Genomic DNA, 5186 nt, shown 5'->3' with positions numbered 1-5186 from the left:
TGCGTTTCCAGGGTTAGGGCAATCGGAGATGTGGGTTCATATATCCCGCTCCTAACAAACTTTCATCCATATTAACAACATTAGTCCCTCCTTTCCTCATTTCTTTCAAAATAGGGCCGATATTTACCATGTAAACCCTCATAATCATAATAATTACCCTTTGAACCCTCACCATTAAAATCCCTAACAACTTAGGTACACAATTTACCAAACAGTGCCCCAATGTCTCAATTATAACATATTCAGCCCTTCCACCTCATTTCTTTTTAAATTAATTCCCGATAATTACCACAGAGCCCATGTCTTCATAATTATTTATAAATGAGTCCCGAACTCACACTTTTAACCCCCGACTTCTAAAAATGTGCAATTAACTCCTCGAACCCAACACCCTGCATATATAATTATTTATTTTAGGCTACCATTCGTTCATTCATTTATTTATTTAACTAATAAATAAACGGGTGTTACAACTCTCCCCCACTTAAATTAGATTTCGTCCTCGAAATCACTCCTTACTATTTCTTATATGCCAAACCACTTCTAGTAACATGGTCACCGTCTTGGGCACAACCCTAGCCTTCCCAGGGTAGATGTGACTAATCTTCACAAAGCCCTAATATCCTCATATGAACGAATTCCTTGCAACAGGATCACATCTACTTCGTCTGAATCTATTATCTCGAGATGGTCTGATTCCGTGACAGACCACTCGCATTGAATCATTATCGATGGACCTAGTCCACCTTATCCTTCGACCAGCTACTCAACTTCCAATAACTCGAGGTTCCCACTATAATTCAGGGTCACAAGCCTAATTATCTAGGTAGGTCACTTATACTTGGCCTAGGCTCATTTAGTCCCGATGTGATTGACTCAACACTCCCCAATAAACCAACTATTTCGTTCGTGTTTGCAACCCAAACACAAATACTAATACTGCCCAAATGCTGAAACTGCCCGAACACTGATCTACCTGAAGCAGTAGGTTGCAACATAGCTGCTTCCCAAAATATCTCGAGACCTTCCTGGTCTCAATTCATCCGTCAGTCATCTGAAATATCGGGTTCCGGTCCCATCGTCGAACCGAAAAGGGCTCCCACTTACTCGCCTCACACGACTTTCGAAAGAAATCCTTCTCTTGAACTCGTTGCCACTAGTCAGCATGGCACTGAGGCTCTAACAACCTCCTAATACAATCGATCGGGCCCATGCGTCGAATCCTGTCATCATCCAATCCGAGACTAAAAATGATTGCTACCTAACCGATGGTAGCCTTACATCACAAACGCCCTTAAACAGTCCATTACTTCCCTGATCTCATCACTGTAGTGGCACTACTACAATCTTATCACTGGCTCAACCAGATCTAATCCATCTGGGTAAATCCGAGGTCCAATTCATGGATTTCCATATCCTCACTGTTGCACCCGAACTGGTGGGTACTATTGCTCCTTCCACATTCTAACAACACGCTCATGCCATCTATCACCCTAGTGAATGCTAGGCTACACCCGCAGTCTTACAACACTTCCCATGCTAACTAACCACTGGTGAATGCTACGGCTACCCCCGTAGTCTTACAACACCTTCCAAACCGGGTCAAACACGCACTCGACCTAACACACCACTGAACTTGAGTCCTAACCGGAACTCTAGACTGGTTCCCAAAACATGCTATCATGTGACCCCACTCTATCAGTACCATAACCCATTCCCGTGATCAAGCGTCACAGTAACCCACAAAGTCATCTACACCCTCTGGCATAGTGAGAATCAATGTCTCGCACAACCACTGTCTGAGAATCTCGAAGGCTGCCTGCTGCCCAGGCCCCCAACAAAAGGTCACCAAATTCTTGGTCAGTCGGGTTAAAGGAAACATCAATCTTGAAGAAGTCTCGCATAAATCTCCGATAATAAACCGCTAGACCTCGGAATCTCCCACTGCATCACGGCCTCTATCTCGGCCGAATCAACTAGAATACCCTTCTGGTTGACAGGGTACCCAAGAGATTGCACCCCGTGCAACCAGAACTCCCAGTTGGAGAACTTTATAAAAGTCTCTCCCCCACTTAGATTCGACTAAGTCTTCACATCACATGAGAATTGAAGGATTCTCAATCCTTCTCGCTTTCTAATACCCCCTAATGACAACACGTGTCTGCCAATGCTGGCGTTTCATCACCGATTATACCTTGAGATCTCCCATCCTCGGAAATCTCGATGAGTACTCTTGAGTTCTGATCCAGTCTGACACCTCAATCCATCTGACATGATGTCAGTTGAAGACCTTAATCTTTACTCTAGCTGACGAATCCTTGTTCCCTCTCCCAATCTTGCAGTACCACTGAACTCTAAAGTTCATCCATAAACAATAACCGACCATACCTGAACAATGATAGAACCCTTGAACGCTGAATTCATTGGAGAACAATCACTCCAACCCTGATCGAGTATCCTCTAAATGATACTCCTGCATGGATCCCGACAAAGATCCGAAATGATAACGGTATGCGCGGAACCCACTCCGCAAGATGCATCCCTCTTTGGGTTCATCATGGACCTTTCGGCATGTTGAATGGCATATATGATCCCTGATAACCCAAACACTAGCAGAAAACCAACTCGAGGTCTGACTTATCCAAACTCACTCACAATTCCAACGCGATACGTATCCCCAACATCCATTTATTAGCAATAGAAGATGACATACTCGCAACGTTTGGGGAAATACTGGTCACCTTCTGCAGACATGACCATCCTTGCCACACATGTGGCAGCCTAATCCCTTGGAGTGACAAACTCCCTCATGTACTCTCTCGTACGCATTGCACTGACTCCGGCCCTGCTGGCCTTTCGCCCGATGATCGGAGGTGACGGGTCTCTTCCCGCGACCCTCAACTATACGCACCTGGTACAAACCTCTCTTCTCAAAGTGCTCCTAATCGATCTCGCATCTGCGATTCTTGGAAATCATATCCTTCAGGGTCTGACACCCTGTCACGCTCACTAGCTCGCTTGCCAATGTCTAAGCTGCAACAACTGGAACATCCTCTGTCCCCAAACTGGGTCACAACTCTTCCCTGAAGCTTCTTAGATTCTCCAAGACTCTCACTGATTCGAGTATGGATCCTGTGCTTTCAGTAGTACGGGCCCAATACTACCTTCCACACCTATCCATACTTTCCTCAGCAATCCTCTCGAATCCTCCAAGTCACTTCCTCAAACTGGAACACCCAAGTGTCACTGAACCTCACTACTAACTCACTGGAATATATCCTAGGCTTCCCTAGGTTCCCGAACTCACCCAGTCCTCAGCTGCTGAAAGATTCCCAGTAATGTCAACTAGTTACCTCATGAATATAGCCACATGCAACAGAGATCAGATAATCCTTCAAGTACAGACTCATCCCTATAACGGTTAGACTCAAACGAGAGCTGCGCAATAGGGTCAAATCTATCACTCTGAGATTATCCAGCCTGTGCCACATGTGACTTAGCATATTCACTTAATAGCTAACTCACATTACTAAGAGTCCCACAAAGCACAAAGCAAGCAGCATTCAAACAATGGAAAATCTAACAATCATATTCCAATCAAATCATTATATCCTCTAATCAGGAATGTGTACATGCAATTAAAAGGCTCATACAATCAGGCATAACCTAAACAAGCTATCCTATCACTGACTAATCAGTACTAGCATGCAAGTCTACAAGCACATACAATAGGCATATAAGGCATCCTCCTAGATCCTTAGCCCTAATCTAGCATGCAATTCTCATAATCATATCATATCATATCATACCATAACATAACATGTATGGGTATCTTGGGGAAAACTTACTTGAGCTCGGCTGATTGCATGCATCACACACTATGTTCTTCTCAAAGTTCCTTTCTCTTTTCAGATTCTTTTCAAACTCCTATTTATGAAATGGTTTTACTTTTGAAAATTTCCATACCAAGTCCTTAGTTTGAGTTCAGACACACCCGGGAGCGCGCCCGAATCCCTCAAACCAAGGCTCTGATACCAACTTGTAACATCCCAAAAATACAAGCCAAAAATTTCATTTTTAAATACGTCATTATAAAACCAACAGTGTAATAAAACATCCGTAATATCATGTCATGTCAAAACCAGAGTAGAAATAATCAAACGTGTTATAATAAAATAATATCAGAGTGTAATCCCAAAGATCTCATGTGCGGAAAACCATAGTGTGATGCGCTGCAATCGAGCCAGCTCCTCTCCTTTGAAAACAAGTACCTGAAACCAAAACTGTAAACCGTAAGCACAAAGCTTAGTGAGTTCCCCCATCATACCAAATACCATACAATCACATAGCATACATACTGTCGGGCAATTCTGGGGTGCCCGACCTACCCGTGTCAAGCCATTCTGGGGTGCTGACCTACCCGTGTCAAGCCATTCTGGGGTGCTGACCTACCCGTGTCAAGCCATTCTGGGGTGCTGACCTACCCGTCGGTCCTAACAACCGACCCTCGGGGACTATTCCACCCCCTACTGCTACTATCACATATATCATAACATAAACATACTTTCAGACATATCTGGGGTGTCTGAACTACCCTTCGGTCCTAACAACCGAACACGGGGACTGGTCCCCTCATACTACCTCTATCGCATATAACATAACAAGCCAGCATGCAAACATATCATCACATATTGTCAGACGTATCTGGGGTGTCTGACTACCCTTCGGTCCTAACAATCGAACTCGACTACTATCACATACAACATATCATGCTAGCATATAACATATCAGGTAGTAGCAAACCTAGATGATATCACAAAGACAATCATCTATCATACGTCTCCTACTGGTGGGCCGGCATTGTGGCCTTAGACCCACTACTACTGAAAGGTAACTCACCTCACATTGCTGAAGTCCCGTAGACACAATCCCACACTGCTGAAGTCCCGCAGACTCGACCCCAACAGCTGGCTGACAGATTCCCGAACTGTCAACACCAAAATAACCCAATTAATAATTGAGTCGCAACACATAACCATATTACATACTTGGTTAATTGCTACATTACCCCAGGCTTGGCTTATTTAAGTCCAAGGCCCAATCCATAGGCCCAAGTCAATTAGAATTCAAAGCCCAACACATGGCCCAATTTTCCAAATTGGGCCTAAGCCTAAACATGGTCTCAT

At 44.1% G+C, this 5186-nt stretch overlaps 1 long non-coding RNA gene across 1 annotated transcript; it reads right to left on the bottom strand.

The window, feature by feature from the left end:
• Positions 1–4147: 4147 nt before the first annotated feature.
• LOC145038713 (uncharacterized) lies at positions 4148–5186 on the bottom strand. Its single transcript, XR_013679509.1, has 2 exons — positions 4900–5186; positions 4148–4271 (listed from the first exon to the last, which is right to left on the bottom strand). It is a non-coding gene; the product is annotated as an uncharacterized LOC145038713 (long non-coding RNA).

This window comes from Lactuca saligna, chromosome 4 (genome assembly GCF_052625555.1).
Source record: "Lactuca saligna cultivar CGN05327 chromosome 4, ASM5262555v1, whole genome shotgun sequence".
In the NCBI taxonomy this organism is placed as follows: domain Eukaryota; kingdom Viridiplantae; phylum Streptophyta; class Magnoliopsida; order Asterales; family Asteraceae; genus Lactuca; species Lactuca saligna.
This window is presented reverse-complemented; position numbering and strand designations above follow the sequence as displayed.